Raw genomic sequence first — 26,089 nt, 5'->3', positions numbered from 1 at the left:
CTTCCAGTATGAAAAGGCTATATTTTCTTTAAAGAAAAATTGGAAATACTAGAAAGGAGTATATACAGTGGTCCATAAGCCCCAAATAATAAACATAAATATTGTAATATTTTGAATATTTCCTTTCAGGCCTTGGTTTTCACTATGATTTTGTATTGTTTCCCCATCTCCCCAACAATATAGCGTACCCTTTACTTTTTTTTTTCTTTATAAGAATGGTAAAGTCTAAATTAGCAACCTTTTTAAAATTACTTATTTCTTTTTATTAAGATATATTATATCTTCACATACCATATACTCATCCAAAGTGTACTATCAGTGGTTCATAGTATCAAAATATGGGTATGCATTCACCATTACAATCTATTCTTTGGACATTTTCATTATTCCAAAAAAAATTTTTAATTAAGAATAAAAATAAAAGTAAAAAAGAGCATGTGAAACACCCCTTCCCCTCACTTCCCTTGTTGTTCATTTATTTTTTTGTCCTTTTTTTCCTTACTCATCTGTCCATGCATTGGATAAAGGGAGTATCTATTACAAGGTTTTCGAAATTACACAGGCACACCTTAAAAGCAGTCATCTTCAAGAATCAAGACTACTGGCTTACAGTTCAACAATTTTAAGTATTTCCTTGTGGCTACTCCAATACACCAAAAACTGAAAAGGGATATCTATATATTGTATAAGAATAACCTCCAGAACGACCTCTTGACTCTGAAATCTCTCAGCCACTGAAACTTTATTTTGTCTCATTTCTCTTACCCCTTTTGGTCAAGAAGGTTTTCTCAATCCTATGATGCCAGGTCCTGACTCATCCCAGGAGTTCTGTCCCACGTTGCCAGGGAGATGAGTCATGTCCCATGTAGTGGGGAAGGCATTGAGTTCACCTGCCAAGTTGGCTTAGAGAGAGAGAGGCCACATCTGAGCAACAAAAGAGGTTCTCTGGGGGTGGCTCTCAGGCATAATTACAAGTAGGCTTAGCCTATCCTTTGCAGGAGTAAGTTTTATAGGGGCAACCCCAAGATTGAGGGGTTTTGAATTGAATTGGTTGTCTCCAGTGCTTGCGAGAATATCAGGAATTCCCCAAATGGGGAAATTGAATATTTCCTTCTTTCTCACCAGTCCCCCAAGGGGACGTTGTAAATGCTTTTTTATTCTCTGCGCAAATTACTCTGGGATATATTAGCCCATCACACTAGCTTGTGCAAGATCTCATGTCCAGTTCAGGATTCCATATGATTATGGTATTCAAATAAAATGACCATATTAAGTTAAATTAGGTAATACACTACCCAAAATATAAATTTTGCACCAAATATCTCTCCCTTTGGTCTCACACAGAAGTTGAAGTTTTAAAATATGGTCCATATCATCCTTTATCCTGTATTCTGATTCACCTTAGTCCTATCCAGATCAGGTTCATTCATATCTCTAGTTGAAATCTGATCCCTTTTTCAACTTATTAAACAGTTCCTGTATGGGGTAATATTGCCTTTCTTAGCTTCAGAGCTCTAACTCTGAGTCTCAGCTGTCACATATGTACCTGAAGTTTCTGGGAGCGGCCAGGTTATATACAAACTGCTCAGTATCTCAGAATTTAGAAATAATAGTTACAACTCCTGAATGTATATGACTGTTGTAAGAGCTTACAACCTAGGACCCTTTACAATAGGCCCCAACCTATAACCTATGCTCCCGGCTTCAATTCTCAAAGCTTGTACATTGTAGTTAGTCCATATGAGTGAGAAATGATAATATTTGACTTTTTGTTTCTGCCACTTCATTCAACATACCATCCTAAAGTTTCTTCCCTAGTTTCATGCCTGCAACTTCATTCCTTCTTGTGACCATGCAATATCTGTTGTATGTATACACCGAAGTTCTCCCCACCCTCTTCCTTCCCTCAGTCTTTGTGCCCTTAGACCACCTCCATCCACTGTAAATCACAAACCAGTGTGCAAATGTCCATTCATGCCCCCACTCTCAGTTCTTCAGTAAATACCTAGCAATGGGGTTGCAGATCATCTGGCAGCCCCATCCCTTGCCTCCTGTGAACCACCACACTGCCCTGCCAGGGGCTGCACCTCTCAGCTTCCCAACTAACTGTGAATAGGGACATCTCCTTCACCACATTTTCTCTAGCACTTGTTTCTCTATGTTCGTTTTTAAAGTTTTATTTGTACATCATATAATTCAACTTGCGTAAATAGACATACCTTCACCACCATAATCTATATGAAGACAATTCCTTTTCTTCCAAAAATAATCCATACACCTTCCTCATATCCTGCCCCCTTTGCCTGTTCACACTTAGTTTTCGCATAATGCCTTTGTGACATTTAGTGGAAGCATATTACAATGTTACTGTTGACTACGGACCCTAGCTTGCATTGATTGTATTTTATCCTGTATACCATCTATTTTCCACACCTTGCAATATTGACATTCATTTTTTCTCCCTCATGCAAAAACAATTTTATATTTGTACATTTAATCACCATCAATGTCCACTCTAGGCATTCCCAAGTTATACCATCTCAGTCTTTATCCTCTTTCTTTCCTTCTGGTTTTGTATGTGCCCCCAGCCCTCCTCCCTCAGCTGTACTCACATTCAGCTTCATTCAGTGTACTTACATTTTTGTGCTATAATCAGGTAGTATTGTGCTATACATTTTTGAATTTAAAAAATCAGTCCTGTCCCACAGTCTGTATTTCTTAGGAACCAAGTGCCCAATCTCTAGCCTATTTCTATCTCCTGATAATGTGTGTTCTTAACTTTAACTCACAAAGTTTAATCATTAATGCTAGTTCATACTAACATTAATGACCATACAGTATTTATCCATTTGCTTCTAGCTAATTTCACTCGGCATAATGTCCTCAAAGTTCATCCATGTTGCTACATGCTTAATGACTTTATTCTGTCTTACAGCTGCATAATATTCCATCATATGCATATACCACAGCTTGCTTAGCCACTTTTTTGTTGATGGACATTTGAGCTGTTTCCATCTCTTGACAATCACAAATAATGCTTCTATAAACATTGGTGTGCAAATGTTCACTTGTGTCCTTGCCTTTAGTTTCTCTGAATAAATGCCTAGTAAAGGGATTGCTGGATCATATGGCAATTCTATATGTAGCTTCCTGACAAATTGCCAAACTGCCTTCCAGAGCAGTTGTACCATTTTACATTCCCACCAACTGTGGATAAGTGTGCTTCTTTCTCCACATCCTCTCCAGCACTTGTGTGTTTTTTTTTGATAATGGCTGTTCTAGTGGATGTGAGATGATAGCTTAATGAGGTTTTGATTTGCATTTCCTTGATAGCTAGTGGAGTTGAAAATCTTTTCATGTGCCTTCTAGCCATTTGTATTTCCTCTTCTGAAAAGTGTTCATGTCTTTTGCCCATTTTTTAATTGGGTTGTTTGTCTTTTTGTTGTTCTGTTGAAGAATCTCTTTATATACTCTGGACACTAAGTCCTTATCTAGTATGTGGTTTCCAAATATTGCCTCCCATCATGTAGGCTGCCTTTTTACTTTCCTGATGAGGTTCTTTTTTATTTTTAACATGGGTAGGCACTGGGAACCAAACCTGGGTCCCTGGCATGGCAGGGAAAACTCTGCCACTGAGCCACCGTTGCCCCCTGACAAAGTTCTTAGATGCCCAAAAGTGTTTAATTTTGAGGAGATCCTACTTATCTATTTCTTTTTTCAATGCTCATGATTTGGGTGTAAGGCATAGGAAATCACCTCCTATTACAAGATTTATAAGATATTTCCCTATATTTTCTTCTAAAAGTTTTATGGTTATAGTTCTAATGTTTAGGTCTTTGATCCATTTTGAGTTAATTTTTGTATACGGTGTGAGATATGGATCCTCTTTCATTCTTTTGCATATGGATATCCAGTTCTCTAAACACCATTCATTGAAGAGGCTGCATTGTCCTAGGTGGGTTGGCTTGACTTCCTAATCAAAGATTAATTGTCCATCCATGAGAGGGTCTATTTCTGAACATGCCATTTAATTCCATTGGTCAATATTTCTATCTTTATACCAGTGCCATGCTGTTTTGACCACTGCAGCTTTATAATATGCTTTAAAGTCTGGTAATGTTAAGACCTCCCACTTCATTTTTCTTTCTCAAGATATTTTTAGCTTTTTGGGGCACCCTGCCCTTCCAAATATATTTCATTATTGGTTTTGCTATTTCTGCAAAGTAAGTTGTTGGAATTTTAATTCATATTGCATTGAATCTGTAAATCATTTTGGGTAGAATCAACATCTTAACTATATTTAGTCTTATAATCCATGAACGTGGTATACCCTTCCATTTATTTAGGCCTTTGATTTACTTTAGCAATTTCTTATAGTGTTCTGTGTATAGGTCTTTTTGTGGCCTTGATTAAATTATTCCTAAATTTTTTATTCTTTTTGGTTACAATTGTAAATGTAATTTTTTTCTTGATTTACTCCTCAGAATTCTCAATACTAGTGTATGTAAACACTACTGATTTTGGCATATTTATCTTGTACCCTGCCACTTTGCTGTACTTATTTATTAGCTCTAGTAGCTTTGCTGTTGGTTTTTCAGGACTTTTGACATATAGTATCATGTCATCTGCAAACAGTGAAAGTTTTACTTCTTCCATTTCCAATTTGATGCCTTTTATTTATTTTTCTTGTCTAATTATTCTAGCTAGAACTTCCAGCACAATGTTGAATAACAATGATGACAGTAGGCGTCCTTTTCTTGCTCCTGATCTTAGAGGGAAAGCTTTCAGTCTTTCCCCATTGAGTATGTTGTTAGTTGTGGGTTTTTCATATATTCCCTTTATCGTGTTTAGGAAGCTCCCTTCTATGCCTGTTGTTTTCAGTGTTCTCATCAAGAAAAGATATTGAATTATGTCAAATGCCCTTTCTGCATCAATCGAGATAATTGTGTGTTTTTTTTTGCTTTGATTTATTGATATGGTGTATTACATTAATTGATTTTCTTGTGTTGAACCAGCCTTGCATACATGGAATAAACCCCACTTGATCATGGTTTATAATTCTTTTAATGTGCTGCTGGATTTGATTTGCAAGTATTTTGTTGAGTATTTTTGTATCTATTTTCATTAAAAGAGATTGGTCTGTAATTTTCTTTTCTTGAAGTATCTTTGTCTGACTTCGGTATTAGGGTGATGTAGAATGAGTTAAGTAGCTTTCCCTCCTCTCCAATTTTTTTGAAGAGTTTGAGCAGGATGTACTAATTCCTTCTTGAATGTTTGGTAGAATTCATATCTGCAGTCATTTGGTCCTGGGCTTTTCTTTTTTGGCAGTTTCTTGTAGCTGATTCAATCTTGTTACTTGTGATTGGCTTGTTAAGGTCATCTATTTCTTCTCAAGTCAATGTTGGTTGTTCATGTGTTTCTAGGAAGTTCATATTATCTACATTGTCTAGTTTATTAGCATATAGTTGCTCATTGTATCTTCTCATTATCTCTTTATGTCTGTGGGGTCAGTAGTTATGTTCCTGCTTCCATTTCTGATTTTATTTATTTGCATCCTCTCTTTTTCTTTTGTCAGCCTAGCCCGGTGTCTTATTTCTTTTGCCATATCTCCCCTCAACACATTTTCTTTTTGATGGGATTTAGTATGTTTGATTAAACTTTAATTAGTTGTTTCAATTCCTGTATCTTATTTGAAGTATTAGTTAGTTTCTTTGACTGGGCCATTTCTTTTTTTCCTAGCGTAACTCATAATTTTTTGTTGGTTTCTTGGCTTCTGATTTCCTTAATTAGTTTGTTCTGGAGATTGTTTTCACTCCTTTACCTAGGGTTTCCATGTTGGCTGGCTTTGTTCTCTACCTGTTGCTTGGCATATTCTAAATCTCTGGCATAGTTTCTATTTAACTGTTCAGAATTTTTTAGCTCTTGTTTTCTGGTTCTTGTCCTGCCTTTATGGAACCTTTTTTTGAGGAGGGTCTATACAGATATGATTGACCTGAATCAGATTTTCCCAAACAAAGTAGGCCCAGATCTGAGGAGGGTTGTAGTTGGTATCAGTGGGGATGAGATCCGGCAGGCTGTCTGACTTTCATGTGGAGCCTCTGGATGTTATGATTTTCCTATCCTCTCCCGCATGTCAGCTCAAAGCTCCCCACCAGTGTAAAGTGTTGTGGAGCCTTTCATTTTCAGCCTGCCAGGGACATGGCTGAGAGAGATGCTGAAATGGAAGGCAAACTTAAGCTGTTTCTTAAGGAGGGCCACCACTTGAGCTGGGCCCTGCCCGCTTGGGGAAGAAATATCCTTATGGTGTATCTGCTCATTGATGTCCCCCAAACAGTTGCTTCAGACTGTTCCTGGCTATTTACTAGCTGCTCTGGGGGACTAACTACATTCCACACCTTCCTAAGCCACCATCTTGCACTATTCCCCCTATAGCGTACTGCTTTAGTTTGCTAAATGCTGCCAGAATGCAGTGTATCAGAAATGGAACAGCTTTTATAAAGGTAGTAGCATTTAACAAACTAAAACATATACACTTTGAAGTTTTCTTTTAAAAATTAACTTTTGTGGATTACAAAACTAATACTAGTTCGGTATAGGAAATTTGGTAATATCGACTCTGATTCCATCACTTTCTTACTGGAAAATATACAAACTTAGGATAATTCTACTTGTTATTTTGCATTGTATTCTTTTCAATTAATTTATTTTGCTCATGGTCTCATGTTACCAAATCTTAAAAAATTCCAGTTGTGGATTTGAAGCTGTTATGTACCCCAGAAAAGGCCATGTTCTTTTAATCCTTTCCTGTTGTTACAGACCTGTTGTAGGTGGAACCTTTTGATTAAGTTGTTTTGATTAAGATGTAACCTACCTCATTCAGCGTGGGTCTTGATTGTCATTCTCAGATATGAGTCCTTTATAAGAGATGAAATTAAAAGAAGCTCATAGAGAAAAGTCCCAGAGAAGCTAAGAGAGGACTCACAGAAGCTCAGAGAGGAAGCCACTGGAACCAGAAGCTGAAAGCAACCAAACTTCGGAGTGGAGGACCAGCAGATAGGGGCTATGTGTCTGGCTGTGTGACAGAGGTGTCCTGGATGCCAGCAGCCTGACTTCAGAGTCCAGGTATCATCCCGTTGACGTCTTGAATTGGACAGTTTCACAGCCTAAGAACTGTAAACTGTAAGTTAACAAATCCTCATTTTAAAAGCCAATGCATTTCTAGTGTATTGTGTTTTGCCAGCTTTACCAAACAGAAAGACCATTTTAAATAACTACACAATAATCTAACATGGATTCTCCTATTGGATATTTGTATTTATGCATAAATAATTTTATGTTATTATATATAATTCTGTGACATACATGTTCCTCCATTTTTCTTATTATTTTTAGGGTAGATGCATGAAAGTAGGGTTACTAAGTTAAAGATAATACATATTTTGAAAGATTTCGATAAATATGTTTCTGAACTGCTTTCCAGAAATGTACTAATTTACATTCCCATCAAAGCACAGATAATTGTCTCTTCTTAGAAAGTCCTTATCTTGGTCTCAACTCAGTGGTAGTTTCTCATGTATCCCTCTTCCTTTTCAGTGTAAGGATGTTCTCCTGAGCTTGTTGCAAGGGAGGTGGTTTTCAGTAAGACGAAATGAGGTTAGCTTCCCTTATTATCTTTAGTGCTACCTCTAGCAATCATTCAGTGTTTCTTTAATTCATTTTCTCATCCAGAATGCAAATGCTATAAAGAAGCACATAAATTTTCCTTTGCATCTATGTAGGGCATAGTTGAAAAAACCTGTGTTTGGCTTGTTCTAATCATAAGAGGCTTTTCTGATTTTGGTATATTTAATTTTTCTGCTTTGTTTGAAAGAACCTTTTTCCATCTTACTCTTTACTATAGCTTCTGGCTACCGTGTTCCAGCAACCAACTTCTTTAGAGACCACTTCAAACACAGAATTTAAAATGATAGCATCCCTTCCAGCACAATAGAAAACTGAACAGAGAATGAACTGATGTCATTATATTCATGGTTGAAAATGTCTGGCTAGGCTTACAGGTTCAATCTTTAACTATGGAGTAGGGTTTTCCTCTTTGAGAAACTGGCTTATGCATTGCTCAAGTGTTGGCCTCACTGGCATCTGCTCTAATCATCAGTAAGAGCTAGCTTTGCCTAAGAAAGACTTAGGGACCCATTCATGATTTTCTGTGAGATTTGTTCTTATTCCTGGGTACTTCCAGACTTGGGTCAGTGAATAATGGCCGGGGTGACTATGGAAACTCTTGTGACGTGCAACAGCTATAATCCAAGCTCCACTGAAGTGTGGTGCCTTCTGAGATGGGCAGGTGTGTTTCCCAGCCTGTGCCCTCCCAGGATATCTGGGCCACATTGGCAGAGCCTTTGGATCAGGAATCAGTTTCTCTGTGATGTAATGTTTCTGTCTTTGTTCCACTCGCCTCCCCTTGTTTCCACAAGGCATAAGGGAAACAGTTTTTTTTTGAGATTTTAACCCCATGTTTGCCTTTTGTCTGATAGCTGAAGTAGAGAATGCCTTGCATTGCATTTGTAGTTAGGGTAGGGATGTAATGCTTATAAGCAGAGTCATTTGTCCTCACATGACTCTCACACCCATCCATGTGAGTACCCCAGCAGTAGGGACCCATCCTCTCTGGTGTCCTGAGCGATGGGCTCTTTGCTCTCTGCACCATGGACTTCCATGGGTGAAGTATGCTGAGAAGACCTTGCGTGTGTAACATGACATTAATGTCATCTGGAAAAACTTCCACGGCCCAACTAGACCACATTCCCTTTTGCCTATATCAAGTGGACTGAAGAAAAAGATAAAAGGGGACTTCTTTCTTTTGTGGTAAATTTGGATCTCATATTTGCTAGAAAAGAGGCCAAGGAAAAGGATTAGGGCAAGGAGCCAGAAGCCTCGAGTCAAGGCTGTTGAGTCTCCCTCTTCTATTGTCAGCCTACTGTAGGCACAAGTCTATACAGGCAAAGAAAAGGAGGCTGAAGTAAGGACATAGTGAATCCCAACAGTGTACATATGCAGGACAGAATATTTGTTTTCAAGATTAAAAGTTATTATTTTTCATTACTCTACTCCCTTCTTTCTTTGTTCTAGTAAGTATAGGATAAAACACACTTCACGATCACCTGAATGAACCCCAATATTATTGCCTCTGGAGAAACAAGGTCTGTGGGTAGCTGGATTGCAATTAACAGCAAAATTAGTCTAACAGGAAGGGGAAAATTGAAATTTGGAATGGGGCAAAATTTGGACCACAGTGCAATGCTCCGGTGGATATTAGATTGAACAGTGTGAAGAAGGGGACAGAGGGAAAGAACAAAAATGTTTAAAAATGAGTTAGTTGCAGCCACATACAGATCTCTCAGCAAAATTAGAAGAAGCCTGAATCAAGACAGCATAACACAACCCTAAATTAATAGAGCATATTCAACCTTAAGGCTGTGTAAGTCAGGGAAGAAGTACAATGGTGAGTCATCTAAAAGGAAAGGCTTTGGGGAAACAATGAAAAGGGAATAAAAAGGTTGAAAGACTAAACTGAAGATAAAAAGTTTAAATTTGTAGATCCAAAGTACAGAGACAACTTGAAGCATTCCAAAGCAAGACAAAATAAATGATGAGAAATGAGAAGATTGTACTTAACAAAGAAATGGTGTTTGGTTTGCTTGTTTTATTTAGGGCTTCACAAAGGAACATAAAGACAAGTACCAGAGAAGGACATGATTCTATGGAAGAAAAAAGATGGAAACCAACATAACCTGGATGAAAAGAAATAAAGATAATTTCTTGAGTAACACTTTCACTGTTCATTATTGGCAAGAGACTTATAACATGGATTTAGGCAGTGATTATTTCTTTATTTTTAAATATGCAAGCATCTCGTGAATGCATTTTTTGCTATAATAATCGAAATGATTGACTTCAAAATAAGATCCCTCTTCTGGCCATACCCATTCTCACTTTTCTTTCCAAAGAGTTTGTCAAAAATTTTAATAAAAATAACAAATCTGGATGGCCCTCAGTTTCTCAATAGGAAGAATGTATGCTAAGTACTGCCTGCTTCTCTTATAATGCTCACTTTTGATCATCAGGCAACTTTGCTTTGAATATAAAGTTTCTAGTATTTCTATTTCCCTTTTGATTTTTGTGGTGCCAAAATGTTCTTGAAATTAAAATGTTCCACCCTCTCCCACTCTTCAAATCCCCATCTGTTCTCTTGTGAACACAAGACCCACACAGCTGGTTTCAGATATGGTCATATCCATGTTGATACAAGACTATGTTCAAATAAGCAATCAGCAGTTTGGAGATTTAATTAATTCCACAAATCACCTAAAACGTGCCAGGTAGTGTTTCTAGGAGCTAAGGCACAAAAATAAATAAGACGGGGTCCCAGCCTTTAAGGAAATCCTGGCATAACACTAGAGAAAACTCACATAGGTTAATTTGGTGTGTGCTAGAAATAACATGGTCAATGCCTGGGCTTTGGAGTCAAGTTGACAAGATTTGAGTCCCTGCTCTGACACCCCTATCAGCTGTATGGCTTTTATTAGTTGATGATATTGACACTTAAGGTTTTAGTCAAGTTTTGTAATGGCTATTGCTTTCATCTGCTTTTGATCCCCTTCCACATTACCCCCACTTTATTGTAACAGATTCTATCTCTCTGGCCACAGAGGTGGACACAGAATAAACCATAGTGTTTATTACACCTGGCCATGGTGATTGGTTTAGGGGTGGGCACATGCTCTAGACTGGGCCAATCAGAATCCTTCCCTCGTATTTTTCTATCAGAAGCTAGAAGGGGAGAACTTTTGTTTCTTTCTAAACATGAGGCTGTAAGAATGTAATTTCAAAGTATTCTGGAGCCATTTTTTCTGCGTTACAGATATAGAGAATAAAGGAATTGAAAAATCTTTTATTATGTATTACTTGAAATAATCATAGAATAAACATGGAATATATATATATACATAGATATATGTGCCAGTTTGAAGCTATTATGTACCCCAGGAAAGTCATTTCCTTTAATCCCCATTCAATATTGCTGGGTAGGATCTTTTTTATTATTTCCATGGAGATGTGACCCACCCAATTGTGGGTGGAAACTTTATAACTTTTGATCAAATGGTTCCCAGGGAGATGTGTCTTCATCCATTCAAGGTGGGGTTGCTTTTTGGAGTCCCTTAAGAGGGAACCATTTTAGAAAAAGCTTTAGTCACCAGAGCCAACAGAACCAACAAAGCCCACAGACCAGAGACCTTTGGAGCAGAAGTAAAATGCTCCCAGGGAAGCCTTATGAAACGAGGAGAGAAAGGTAGCAGATGTCACCCATGTGCCTTTCCAGCTGAGAGCGAAACCTTAAACATCATCAGCCTTCTTGAACCAAGGTATCTTTACCTGGATGCCTTAGTTTGGACATTTTCATAGGCTTGCCTTAATTTGGACATTTTCACAGCCTTAGAACTGTAAACTTGCAACTTAATAAGTTCCCCTTTTTAAAAGCTGTGCTGTTTCTGGCATATCACACTCCAGCAACTCACAAACTAAAACAATATATAAATATAATAATCCCCTGTTCTTACTTTCTTATAGAGGTAATTATTATCCTGAATTTTGCGTTTATGCTTCCTTTGCTTTTGAACAGTTTTATCACAAGTTTATGTATCCCTGAGCAATTGATTGTTTAGCATTTTTGTTTTTGAACCCTTGAAAAATAATGTTGTATGTTATACAACCCACTAAATCAGGAAAAATATAAGAAGTCTGATAATCTCAAGTTGTTGGTGAAACTTGAAGAAATGGGAACTAATATACCTCTTATAGGAATGTAGTTTGAACCAAAACTTCAGAAAATAATCTGGCATTATCTTGAAAGCTGAATATGAGCATAGTCTAAGACCCTGAAATTCCATTTCTAGGTATAAACTCTAGAGAAATGTTTGCACATGTACTCCAGCAAATATGTATAATGACTTAAGAGAACTGTACAACAAAAAGAGTGAACAGCCAAACAAACAACAACAACAACAAAAAACCGGAAAGGAAAATACCAAAAAACCCACAAACAAACAGAAAATCAGAAAGAAGCCAAATGTTAATTAGTAGGAGGATAAGTGAATAAGTTGTGGTGCATTCGCATAGCAATATAGCATGCAGGAGAGAAAATGAGTGAGCCATAGGTACGTGCAACAACGTGGACATATCTTAGGAGCAATACTGAATGAGAATGAAACTATTTGAAGGAGAGAGTTGGGCTCTATGAAGAGTTTCCAATGCTCTCCTCCAGTCTTTAGTGTAGTAATTGACCTTGACAGCAACTTCATCTTAGGTCCTGGTACATGCAAAAAGCAGAAGCCAGAATGGGTGGCAGTAATCATTAGACAAAGTCCATCATCCAGAGCAAGAAAGGGCAGTGAGAGGATGAAGATTTCTATTTTAGTGGTGAGGCTGGGAGTTACCATTTGCTTGGATATATGGGGCTCCTTAGCTGGACTGGTTCAGTGGGAAAGGAAATAGAGAGGGAGGAATCTTTCTTCTGCTTTAGAATGAGAAGACTGTGACCAGTCCTTTGTAGGTCTTTCCTGGTAATCCATATGGTGTGACCTTAAAGGCTTTTAATTGCTAACTTGCTGTTGTTGATGTCATTTTTGAGATGAGTTAATGTGGTTTCTGACACGTTTGGGTGTGAGTCCTGGCTGCTGGCTCCTCCAGTAGGGGTCTGTGTAGTAGTAAACTCACTGTTTTGGATTTCTCCCTGGAAAGTGGTGTGAACAACCTCTCCTTTTGTCATCTTTGGTGCTAAAGGAAGGCAAGCTTATGCTCTATTTTCTATATACCACATTTCATCAAGAATTACATTTTAACATCTAAAATGATGATGCCTTACAACTGATAGCTTCTTACAATTATAAGAGGTAGTAATTTTTCTTTCTTGGTGAAACATAAAAATAAAGGCATGCATAGAGTTTATTTATATAATACAAATAATTTAGTTTTATTCTCCAGCCAATAAGTTTTATACATAATAAACTATACATATCAACAGTATTCATTCAACACTCCTAAATAGAAGCTGAGTCATTCAAGGTTTTATAGTGGCTGGTTGTGAAACAGATGGACTTCAGTAGAAGAACGAGAGGAAAGAGAGAGAGGGAGTAGCAAGGGAGGGAATGGGAGAGAAAGACTGAGTCTTATAACTTGATTATATGGCCCACTAAACTTCCTTATTTTATTTTATTTTGTGGCAAGTAGCCCATAACATGGATTTTTTTTTTTTGATTAGAGCAGTTGTAGACTTACAGAAAAGTCATGCAGAAAGTAGAGGCCCAATATACTCTTCCCCAACCAAAGATTTCCCTATTATTAACATTTTGCATTAGTGTGATACCTTTGTTGCAATTGAGGAAACAATATTATTACAATTATATTATTAACTATTGTCCATAGTTTACATTGGAGTTCACTCTTTATGTTGTTTTTTAAAAAAATTCTTTTCTGGTAACATGTAGACAACTTAAAAATGTTCCATTTTAATCACTTTCAAAACAATTTAGTGATGTTCATTATGTTTAAAATATTCACCATCCATTATCAAAGCTTTTCCTTTTTCATTAAGCTGTTCCAAACTGGGCTTCTATTACTTATAAGTAAAGAGTCCTAACAAATATTAGCTTAAAAGAGATGATGAAGGTGAATGAAAATAAAAACTTATAGTAAAGATGTCCATTATTTTGTCTCCTTATTGTGGATCTCACCGACAACTCCTCAGAAGACCCCCTCCCACAGACTGTGCTGGAATAGGCAGCAGTCCATATGGCCTCTGCACCTGGACACAGGTGATCGGACCAGGTGTGGAAACCTAACTGGAGGTGAACCTCAGAGTCTTCCTTTCAGGATTTGGAATTTTGACTTAGAAATCTATAGCTGTTGGATTTGGTAGGTAATGCTGACTTACCTGAGAAGGAATTTCTGTTGGATGGGTGGGGGGAGAATTTGGGATCATGTGGATATATTGCACGCAGGGGGAATGGTTTGCAAATGGAACCGGTGGCTGGAGTGGATGTTCAGAGAGAGGCAGAGATAAGAAATCATGAAGCGACACTTTCCACCACACACGTTGACGGGGCACTTCCTAAACCTGGGTTCATCGCCCGGCATGGCGAACAGAATCAGATGGGACCAAGGAGGAAAATGAGATTTAGTTACCCTGAAGGGAGGGCTGGAGAAATTTCCCAAAACAGTCTCCCCAAAGTGATTGTTTACTTGGCTTTTATAACAGTCAGAGAACAAAGTAAGATAATTATCTTAGTTAACTGGTAACAGAGGTCTGGATAATTTCAGAAGTTTATCTTAGTTATTTCCTACTTTTTTCAGGATTGACGGCTTGTGACACGTGGGAAAGGTGCCTCTGAGCCTAGGGAGACATATGAAAGGCTTGTTCATTTCTGGGAGGTCTGGGGCAATAAAGCTCATTTCAGTCTGGGCACAGATTTCACATTTACATATTGCTCCTTTGTAACACTCAGCGCTCCTATTAACAGCCCACTTCCAGGTTTCAAGTTATATTCAAAGGCTGTTTTAAAAGTTATATTCTAAGGCTGCTTTACAGTTTCCAGCTTGCTTACAGTTGTAAGATTACATTGAAAAGCTACTCTTACACACACACAGAGGGAGAAGAGGGGCAGAGAAAGAGATCCTCCTTCATTTCTGACAGATTTCTTAGTTCCAGTATCTCTGGAAGCCTGCTTATCTATCTTGCCCAGGGTTCCCTGAGTTGTTATAGCACCACTCCCCCCGCCCTTTTCTTGTTTCAAGCATGTTTCTATTTCCCAAACCAACAGATCTAGATTAAGACAGGCCCTTAGAGCCGCAGGGGATAAGTCGGAGAGACTCCTATCACCACCTCCAGGGGTGGAGGCTCACACAGGAGGGTATAAGCACAGCAATGCCTGTCACCAGGAACCAGTCCCAGGGAACCAACCCACTCCGTGGTGTGCAGGTGTCACCTACAGAAGCAAGACGCACACTGCACCAGATGGAATGTTCTACTCACCTAGAGAGGAGAGGAGAGAAAATCAGCTTCACTAGTGGTTGTCAGGCCCCCATAGCCAGTGGGTCTCAATCTGTAGCCGACGCAGAGATGTTCTTAGCATCACGCCCCTTTCTGGTTTGTACCATGCTCCCTCTCTGCAAGGACAACTACGCCACAGGGATATGAGCTGCGTGGCGTAAAAACATGCCCACTTTAATCAGGCTGTCTCCAGTGGGTATTTACGTGTGCTTCGGACAACAGGGAAAGGAAGGTACTGGCAGTGCTCCCTTATTGACCAGGGGATTGTGTTGTATCTCGCCAGGGATGTACATCTGGTCCTGACCACAGTATTTGTGAGTCCCAGGGAGAGGTGGTAGTGGGCTGTGCTAGAATTGTCACCCTCGACACCCCCATTTAATAATGCTCCCTAAGTGCTTGTTGTTATATTACTGTGTTAAAGGATATATTGTGGGTTACAGAAAGTATTTTGAGAAGGGAAAGAGAGAAAGATATTTGTTACACAGATGGTATTATTGGGAAGGGTCTTAAGGAAGAATGAGAGACACTTGTGCAGGCAAAGGTAGGACGCCAAAGGCTCCATATAGAAGGGAGGGTCAGCGAAGGTAGTGGGAGCTTTCCTTGTAGTGAGGCTGGGCTTGGTTTGGAGAGACATTATGTGCCATGGGATTTTTATTCTACTCTAAAGGCTCACAGGTAGGCATGGGGCACTGTGCCAGCTTAAAACTGGTGTGTACCCAGAAAAGCCATGTTTTTGAATCCTGATTCAAAATTGCTGGGTGGGATATTTTTTATTGTTTCCATGGAGACTGACCCACCCAATTATGGGTGGGACCCTTTGGTTAGGTGGTTTCCATGGACGTGTGTCTTCACCATTCAAGCTGAGGTTCCTTACTAGAGTCCTTTAAGAGGGAGCCATTTTGGAAAAAGCTTTAGAGCCCATAGAGCCAGAGACTTTTGGAGATGAAGAAAAGGCCCTGGGGAAGCCTTCTGAAATGAGAGGCCTGGAGAGAAAGCTAGCAGATGTCACCATGTGCCTTTCCTGCTGACAGAGGAGTTCTGGACACATCAGCCTTTCTTGAGCCAAGATATCTTTCTCTGGATGCCTTAGTTTGGACATTTTCATAGCTTTAGAACTATAAAATTTATTTTAAAAATAAATTCCCTTTTTAAAAGCCATTCCATTTCTGGTATTTTGCATTCTGGCAGCTTTATCAAACCGAAACAGGGACCAAGGGAGAAATTTTTTTTTTTAACCAGAAAAGGGGTAACATAAGAACTTTCTTTAAACATATCACTCTGAAACTAATGTGTAGGATGAAATGAAGAGGAATGAAACTGCATTGGGAAGCAGTGGCAATTTGGGTGAGAAGAAATGAAGAGGAAGTGAGATACTAAGATTCCTCTCGCATGTGAAACTAAATGCTGTGCAGTAAAGAGTGAATATGTAAATAATCTGTGTAAGAACCTCATACTGACATCCAAAATGGCCCACGGCTTACCATAAGCCCTGTCTTCTCCATGCAGGAATATTATATTTATGTGATCAGTTGGCGAGCAGCTAAGTCTGCCCTTTGACTAATTTCCTCAAGTGTACATGTTTGCCCACCACCTAGTCTTGCCCTGTTGTCTGCCCCATTCCCAAACCCTTCCATCTAATCCTAGTAGTACATCTTCCATTTCCTCCTGGTAATGCCACAAATCTGATTAGACCATTTTAGACATTCTGCACATGTGTGCACGTGTGTACACACACACACGGTAATTTGGGAAGAGTTTAGAACTAACAATCTTTGCAGGCTGAGTTGGGATCTTTGGCACTTTATTATGGCATTTTGACAGCAAGAAAAATGACGCTAAGAGAGCACTTATTGATTCACAAAAGGCTTTCCTTGTGAATTTGGGTACAGATCCATCTGTGCAGTCTAGACAAATCTATGAGTATTTGGGAGGCAAAAAGTTATAGTATTATAGATGTTATCATTGAAATTAAGTTTGAAGAGAGATTTTGCTTTCCCCCTAGTGAAAAGTGTAGAAGTAATTCATATACATATCTGACTCAATAAGTAGTCTTATAAAATTTTTGAGAATGATATTTTACATTTGGGGGAATAATTCTTATACAGCAAAAGTTAGAGAAAAATAAATTAGGAATATACTGCTCAATTCTGACCATGTGTTCATTTTAATGATTCAGTAAAACTGGAGATGGTGCAAATGAGTTCTTTTTCTATAAGGATGGACTGACTACTTAATGCTTCAATCTGGGAAGATGAAGGTGGAGGGATGTGATAAAAAATTTACCTTGTCATGAAGGGAATGAATCAGGTGAGTAACAAATGAGAAAAATAAGAATGCATACTGAAGGTAGTTTGAAGACAAAGAAAAGTGTAGCTTCAGAAACTTGACATGAAATCATGAAAATCATTACTCCATGTATTAGTTTCCTAGAGTGTAACTAATTAACACAAACTGGGTGGCTTAAAACAACAGAAATGTATTTTCTCACAGTTCTGGAGACCAGAAGTCTGAAATCTAAGTGTCAGCAGGGCCATGCTTCCTCTGAAGGTTTTAGGGAGTATCCTGCCTCTTTCTAGTTGCTGATAGTTTCTGGCAACCCTTGATGTTCCATGACTTATATTGTATCGCTCCAACTCTGGCCTTCTTCCTTTCATGTGTGTGTGTGTGTCTGTCTGTCTGTCTGTCTGTCTGTCTCCAAACTTCTCTCACCTTATAAAGACATCTGTCATTGGTTTAAAGGGTGTGCTAGTTTGAATCGTGGTGGACCCCAGAAAAGCCATGCCCTTTAATCCCCATTCAGTATTGCTGGGTGGGAGCTTTTTGATTGTTCCCATGGAGATGTGACCCACCAATTGTGGGTGGTAACTTTTGATTAGATGATTTCCATGGAGGTGTGTCTCTACCCATTGAAGGTGGAGTTGCTTACTGGAATCCTTTAAAAGAGGAAACATTTTGTAGAGGGTCCCTTTTGCAGAGCCACGAGAAAGCCAGCAGACATTGCCAAGTTCAGCTGAGAGAAATGTTGAATGTCATCGGCCTTCTTGAACCAAGATATCTTTCCCTGGGTGCCTTTGGTTGGACATTTCTATAGATTTGTTTTAATTGGGACATTTTCTCAGTCTTAGAACTGTACACTAACAACTTATTAAATTCCCCTTTTTAAAAGCCATTCCATTTCTGGTATATTGCATTCCAGCAGCCAGCAAACTAGAACAAAGGGCCACCCTAATCCAATATGATGTCATCTTAATTTGCTTATATCTGCAAATATGAAATAAGGGCACATTCATAGGTACTGAAGGTTAGGACTCAAGCACTTCTTTATGGGGGACACAATTCAATCCACAGCACTACAAGGGGTAGCTGAGTCAAAATATGACTGGGTTCAAGAAGGGCGTAGGATGGAAGATCTACAGTGAGTATGTTTAGGATTATACTCACAATTTTTCTTTGCTTTAAATTATTAAAAAAATTCATTGTAGAAAATTTGGGAAAATCATATAAGCAAAAATTTGAAAATAAAAAAGGCCACAATTGCTCAGAGATAATAACAGTTGATATTTTGGTGTACAGCTTCAGCATTTTAATTTTTTATGTACATATTTAATTTATCCCAAGGGGCTCATACTAAACATACTGTTTTGCAATTTGCTTTTTCATCTTAAAATTTTGTGACCATCTTTCCATGTTAATGTATAGAGAACTAAACAAATATTTCAAGTGACTGTAAAGTGTTGCCTTGTATGGATGTACTATGATTTCCTTAACCAGTTCTGTAGTGCTAAAAGTATTCTGGCTTTTCATGCATGTTCATCCTTCAGGTTTACAATACTTTGGTCAACTTAAATAAGTCCCATTGGATTCTTAAATGCAATTGCATTGTTTGCAGATTAATTTTGGGGAAAAAATCTTTACAATAGTGGGTAATATTGTTTAGGAATAAAACGTATCTTTTTGTTTATCAGTTTCTTTTATGTCTTTCAATAACATTTTATGGTTTTCTTCATATTGGCCCTACAAAATTTTAATTAACTTGATTCTAGGTCCACAGTCTTATTATTACTTTTTATTTATATTGTGAATGGTTTTCCCCCATCATTCTAGCTTGTTATTTAGGGTATGTAAGAAAATTATTTCTTTTTAAATAATTTTTTGTTTTGTGATCTCCTTACCAAACTTTCTTACTAGATCTAGCAGTTATTCCTTCATTTCTCTTAGGTTTTCCAGTTAAATAATCAAATCACGAACAAATAAAAAAACTTTTGCTTCTTCGTTTTTAACTTTTATAATGTCATATTGCTTTTGCATCCATTTTCATTGCCAAGCACTTCTAGAATACGCTCAGTGATGGTGACTAGTAGGTGTATACCTGTCTTGCTTCTCATTCTAATGGGGATGCATTTATTGTTATTCTTTAGGCAAGATATTGGTAATTAGATTAAGGACTTGCTCTTTTCTTTTTCAAATTGCATTAAGAAACTATTAACATATTCGTATTCTACTGAGTTCTTTTTGAAATCAAGAATGCAATTAGATTTTTAAAAATATCTTTTTAGCACCTTTTAAGTGATCTTATGTTTTTTCTCTTTTGGCTGATTTGCTTAATTTTCTAATGTTGAAACATTTTGCATTCCTGGAATGAACCCTGCTTGATTACTGTTCTGGTTTTCTATTGCTTCATAACAATCTGCCTCAAAAATTAGTGGCTAAAGAAAACATTTTATTTTGCTCACAGTTTTATGGGGCAGGAATTGGGACGTGGTCAGCTGGATGTTTGATCTCTCAGGACATCGGCCGGGGCAGCTGGAATAGGAACATCCTCTTCTAAGATGAGTCCTCTCCACATGCCTGGCACCCTGTGCTCCTTGCTTTCTCCATATGGCTTTTACATTCTATAGAGACTCTCCCTGTCAACTGAGCTTCTTATGGCATGGTAACTTCAGGGCATTGCCACTTCTTACCTGTTGGGTGGTTTCCAAGAACAAATGCTCCAAAACAGTCAGATGGAGGCTGCAGGACTCCTTATGACTTAACCACAGAACTTCCTGAATGCCGCTTCTGCTGTGTTCTAGTGGTCAGTCAAATCACTAAAATAAGCCCAGATGTAAGTGGAAAGAAGTTTGGCTTCACCTCTCAATAGGAGGAATAGCAAAGAATTTGGAGTCCTCTTTAATATACAAGAGTTATGCTTTATTACTTTTCAAAGATGCTGCTTTATTTTTGGATAAAAAACTGATTTTTTCCCTTTTGTATGTTCCCTCTTCCCTGCCCTATCCAGGCTTTCATGCTTGCAGAATTGTCCCCCTCCCCCCAAGCATCCCGATTCCCTGAGGGTTTATTTGGGGAGAGAGGGTGAAAGTTTTGATGACTATTGCCAGGGTAGCTTTTCTTTTGCACTGATTGAGTCATAGGACTGTCTCTAATTCCCTCAACTTTTTATCCAACTTTTTACTGTAAACATTTCAAACACACAGAAAAGTGGAAAGAATAGTATATTAAACATCCTTATACCCGCCCTAGATTCAAAAGTCAACATTTTGTCCTGCTTCCTTTATTTATATATCCTTTACTTGCAGTGATTTCAGAGTACATTGATGATATCATGACATATCACCCCTAAAACTTCAGCATGTATTTCCTAAGAAAAGGGCTCTTTTGTACATAATCATAATACCATTATCATACCCGGAATATTAACAATAATTATATACTATAGCTTAAACCCAGGCCACCTGTGCCACCTCTTTAAAAAGAGATTCTGTTTTTGGATTATTTGTCATAATTTGCTCTACTTTCAAGGGCTAATATAGCCTTTTCCTCCTCATTTTAATTTTCCTTGACCATTTCTGTGAGAATATGGAACAGAAGGCAATTAAACATATGGGTTCCAATTGACATTTTAATGAATGCTCTTGTATTCCCCTTTTTGAGGTAGGTCTGTCTCAGAATGTGTCATAGTGTCATTATTATAAGCAGGATATTAGGTAGAATGATCCATCAATCTTCTTTTTGTGACATTTAGGAATTGTGTTCTGAACTAATACTAAATGAGAGCTAAATATGGTCTAATACTGTAGTCACAGAGCGGTGAAGTCTGTCTTTTCTAAATGAGGCTTTGATCAAGATGTGTCAGCTCACAAAGGGGAGAGGGAAGATGAACCCTAAGTAACTGGATTTGCCTGATCATCATGGTAGATAGAATTTGCACTGTGGTTGGGACATGCTGTTGGTCTTAGTGTGCATTCTGATGGGTGCGGGCCCATTACAAATAAGATCTCTTCAGGAGTCTACTTCAGTTAGGTGTGGCCCAACTGAATTAGCTTGGGCTTTAATCTGAATTGCTGAAGTCCTTTATAAGCACAGTGACAGGAAAACAGATAGAGAAGCTATGGGGAACAGCCAGAGGCCCCAAACCAACAGAACCCAGAGGGGAAAGGAGATGAGAGCTTTGCTTTGTTACAGAAAAACCAAGGAACCCAAGGACCCCTGGTAGTCAGCCTCAAGCATCACTTTTGCTGACACCTGAATTTTGGACTTCTCTTAGCCTCAAAACAGTGAGCCAATAAATTCCTGTTGTTAAGTTAACCCATTGTATGGTATTTGTTTTAGCAGCTGGGAAACAAAAACAATCATCAGGTCCAATAGGAGGACAGTCAGGACCACGCAGTGTATAGGATAATTACTGGTTAATTTTTATTAATAGGCTTCTAATATAAATCTGCCTGGTGCATGTATTGCTGAGTGAAGGGTTCGAAAAGTCCTTTTGGAAAGAATGGTGAGATTATAGGGAGGGCGAACAATGTAGGATGCTAGTAGAAGAGATACAAATAATTGATCATTGGCACAACTCCATTCATAATGTATGTTTCTCACTCCTGGGAACATTTTCTAGTAGGGTCTATATCACTAATCTAGTCCGTAGGATCTATATCACCAATCTGTCGAATAGTCTGTGTCACCAATGACAGGAAGAGAAACCAAACTGTGCACAAGAGAGACTGGGAATAAGTTGGTGGGTGAACCACTCATCATGAAACTTTGAATTTGTGCTTCAAGAAGCGGCTGCAGAAATAATCTACTCTGGTAAAGCATTTTGCTGTTTAGAAATTATATTTTGTTTGAAAGAAGCTATGGGTAGGCCATGCAAAATGAGACCCAGAAATAATTGGAAAGGCGGCAGAGGAAAGATGAGAGAGTTTAAATAAGTCCTGAAAGCCCAAAGGCTAAGAATACTAGCATAATTTAAAAATACAGGGAAGGTTAAAAAACACATGTAGCTGTAGGGAGTGTTGGCCAAAGAACAGAAACAGAAAAAACCATAGGAAATGGAAAAGAGAGGAAATGGAAAGGAATGAAGATGCTACCCATACAGGAATGCAGACACATGTGGAAAGATGCCAAAAAGCCAGGCAAATAAGTGCCGTGGATGGAATTTAGGGTATGTAGCTGATTGGAATGAAAGGAAAACCCACCACTGTACAAGTACTAGATGGTGAAAAGACTACCAAGAAACCGGAGAGATAACAATATGGGTTTCAACAGAAGGTAATACATTGTATTCAAAGACACTTGAGCGTAAAGCATAGCAATTAGACACACAGTCTAGAGAAGAAAAACAGTGTCTGGCCATGCTATATATAAGCCTGCAAGGCTGAGTTAAATTTCTCTTTGTCTACTCTGGTTACTGTTTTCTCCTTTGTTGACATGTAAAACATGTCTACAAAGTAGTTTGGGGTAGTTTAGTCAAACGAAGCTCATAGAAAACAAAAGACTATGAGATAAATTTATGATACTTGATAGTTGCTTTATGATATAAAATGGATTTATATCTGCTTTAGTTATTCCCATGTGCCTTTCAGAATCAATCTGATGGGTTAATAACTATACCTTGTATATCTAGCTATTTTTTTCCTCTGAATTTTGACCATAATTGTGAATAATTTATCCAAGAGCATGTATTGAACTTTATTTGCTCTCCCTGGAGCTGACTGGGGTTGCCTTTGAGGAATTATATCTTTCAGGAATTAAGCTGACAGCATGGTCCTAACAGTTTAGGGAAAGAGATATGGTTTATAGCTATATATTTGTGTTTTTGTCCCATTTGAGTTAGAATCTGTGGGGGAGGGAATACTCATCCTCTGTCACCTACAAGATGGGATGACATCTTAACTGGCCAGAAACAGTGTGCACAAATCTCTCAACTTATCCTCTTGCTTCTAGTCCACGCTTCTTCCTCGATGGAATCGTCTTTTAAAATAGAACACTATAAAACCCACCATTTAGCATGTAAGTGGGACGCAAATTAACGCAAAAGAAAGAAAAATACCTAGAGGCAGGTCTCTAGGAGGTGAAGAAGTGAGAAGAGGAAGAGAGGGGGAAAAATAGGTGGAAGTATATTTTCTTAGACATTTAACAAATATTTCATGGGCATTAATGTGTTCTTGATACTTTAACTTCTCAGTGACATTTTGGACTACTCAATGTGAAAGTTTTCTGAGCAAAGGAATGATATTCTTTTAGCATTCTTAACCCCAACCACTAAGTCAATCAAATAGCTAAATCAAGAAAAAACAACCTTATTAACCTTCATTCTCTTTAACTTCTCCAAAACATTTAACTATGTTGGAAAGCTTTCTTTTTAGATACTCTCTCTCCTCTGTCTTCTTCCTCATCACCACTGGTGTTAGTTGGCCTCATCTTCTCACTTGCGGTCTTATCTCCCTAGTCCCTCCCATTTCATCCTTGACATTCTTTAGGGTGCCATCAGATTACTTTTATTAACTCAAATCCCTTCTCAAACGCTTTGCTAGCACCCTTTGCCTAGAGTAAAAGTTACAGAATTCCCCGACATAGCATCCAGCTGAGCCTGTGGGTGGGATACTCTCAGTTCTCCTCGCAGTCGGGGCCCTGGCGTATTTCTCCTCTGCATCCGCACAGAGCAGCATGCGTTTCTTCAAGTGCCTCCCATGAGTAGCTTGGGTCTTAGAAGGTTACTAAAGCTGTGAAGACTTGAGAACAGATGAGAGATTGAAAACTGAAGGGTCTTTCGGAACAATTGTGGCCTCAGCTGTCTGGAACAAAGTGATTTACCGTCCTGAAAATATCACTGCTTGTATGCAGTGACCACCATGGAAAGATTCCATGGTTCCAGGATGGAGTGGAGTGTATTGGTTTTTGTTCTACATGTTTGTTCTATTTTGCTCTGCTTGGGTTGCGAGGGGAAAGGTTGCTGGATATGGGGAGTTAAAGGGTGAAAGTGCAAGGGAAGTGACAAATGTGTCCATTTGTCTGAACTTACTCTGAGCCACTGTGATCATGGGAATCAAGTTTCCTGGTAGAACAGGTTCATGAGTGAAGGAAAGGTCCTTAAGAGGCTATTTGTAGATACTATTGTGGCTGCTGTTACCCCAAGTGCACCTCTGTGTGTGTCATAACCATAGTGACAGTATGTTTCCCGGGCTAGCATTTATCAAGTGTACCTCCGTATGTATCATAACCATAGTGACAGTATGTTTCCCGGGTTAGCACTTATCAAGGTGGTGGGTTTTTATGTTGCACTTAGAAAAATACGGTTATCATAGCTGTAGACTGCAAAGAAGAACGATTCTATCTCAGATCAGGGCATGGGATGCCTTATGAAGCAAACAGGAAAAATTCAATTATGTGGAATAAAAGCAGTGCAGAGCTTGGAGATTTTCAACTAATTAGAACCTGAATTCTACCACCCTAAGTTCTCTTCTTTTTAGCAGTTTGGTAAAATTTGCCTTCCTTTAAAATAACTTTACAGTGGGATAATTCTGCGGTTGAATTTTACAAGTATGTATCTTTGGACTGGTACTGAAATCTAGAACATGAAATTAAAATTTTTTTTGACTAGATTGTAGTAGATAATGAGCCATCAATTTTACACACGAGCTTGAATAGAAAACTCTGTGCTACTTCCACCATGAGCTTTAATATCAGGCCAGATTTTCTGTTTTCCTTTGTTGTTTTTTTGAAGCCATACTCTTCAGGTACCTCATGATGCAAGCTGAAGCCAAAATACAGAATTTTTGACAGATTCTCCTGAATCAGATAAAACTGATACTATAATTATTATTGCCTCCTCAACTCCACCACCACTCAAAGACAGCTGAAGAGTATCTTCTATTACCTCACCCGTCCTTCTGTCCATTCATCTTTAGATATCTACCCCATTCCCCAATTCCACCAGAATAGGAACAAAACTAAATTTGCAGATTTTTCCTAGACATTGGACTTTCGATATTCAAGTAACAGTTTATCAGCCTTTTAATACATTTCTTTTCCTAATGCTCCATATTCTGAGCACAAAGCTAGACCTTGCAGAATAATGGAGTTTCTCTTTACATTTGTATTTCCAATTCAAGTAATGAGGCAAAGTGTTCCATGTGAAATAGGGCATATCAGGATGCTCATGATTTCCTTTTAGGCAGAAGCTTAAAATGTGAACCGCAGTGTGCCATGGCTGGGATGTGGCATTGAAACTCGGCCAGCATGTTTGTGTCTGTGTTCTCAGCATCACCTCATGACCTACTGTCAGTCCTGGTTCTCCTTGCTTTCTCACTGGTTGAATATATTGCAAGCTCTCAGTGTTCCCTTCCAACCCCTGAATTCCGTTGTCTCAGGATTTTCAGACACTTTGAAATGGCATTTTGCAGGGCTCTGGCAGTGGCAGAAGGAATGTATCCTTGCTAATGGAGCATCTCAGCTGTTGAATTGTATAAGACAGGGTGCTAGATGTCTTTTATCTGCCCGCCTAGATCCCCTCTTCTCCCTGCTCTGCCGTGTGTTGTGCCTGGGGAGGCTGGTCTGCGTGGACCGCCATAGATGAGATGCCATGCCCTCAGTTCTGTTGGGTTTGGCAGTGGGGAGCCCTGGGATCAGATGGGAGGGAGCAGAATGAGGTCCCAGTGTTTATTTCTCTGGCTCTCTCCCTGTGTATTGCTGTCTCCATCAACTGAA

At 38.6% G+C, this 26,089-nt stretch overlaps 1 long non-coding RNA gene across 2 annotated transcripts in view; it reads left to right on the top strand.

Annotated features, from left to right (window-relative positions):
* The window catches only part of LOC143647399 (uncharacterized), a 240,981-nt gene extending 230,882 nt beyond the window's left edge, over nucleotides 1-10,099 (top strand). For both annotated transcript variants that reach the window (XR_013158034.1, XR_013158035.1), the window contains 2 exons: nucleotides 6,906-7,179; nucleotides 9,712-10,099. This is a non-coding gene — a long non-coding RNA (uncharacterized LOC143647399). The remainder of the gene's footprint in view (nucleotides 1-6,905; nucleotides 7,180-9,711) is intronic.
* Nucleotides 10,100-26,089: the final 15,990 nt, after the last annotated feature.

Source organism: Tamandua tetradactyla, chromosome 9, assembly GCF_023851605.1.
Source record: "Tamandua tetradactyla isolate mTamTet1 chromosome 9, mTamTet1.pri, whole genome shotgun sequence".
Lineage (NCBI taxonomy): Eukaryota > Metazoa > Chordata > Mammalia > Pilosa > Myrmecophagidae > Tamandua > Tamandua tetradactyla.
Note: the sequence above shows the minus strand (reverse complement) of the source record. Positions and strands in the feature narration are given on the sequence as shown.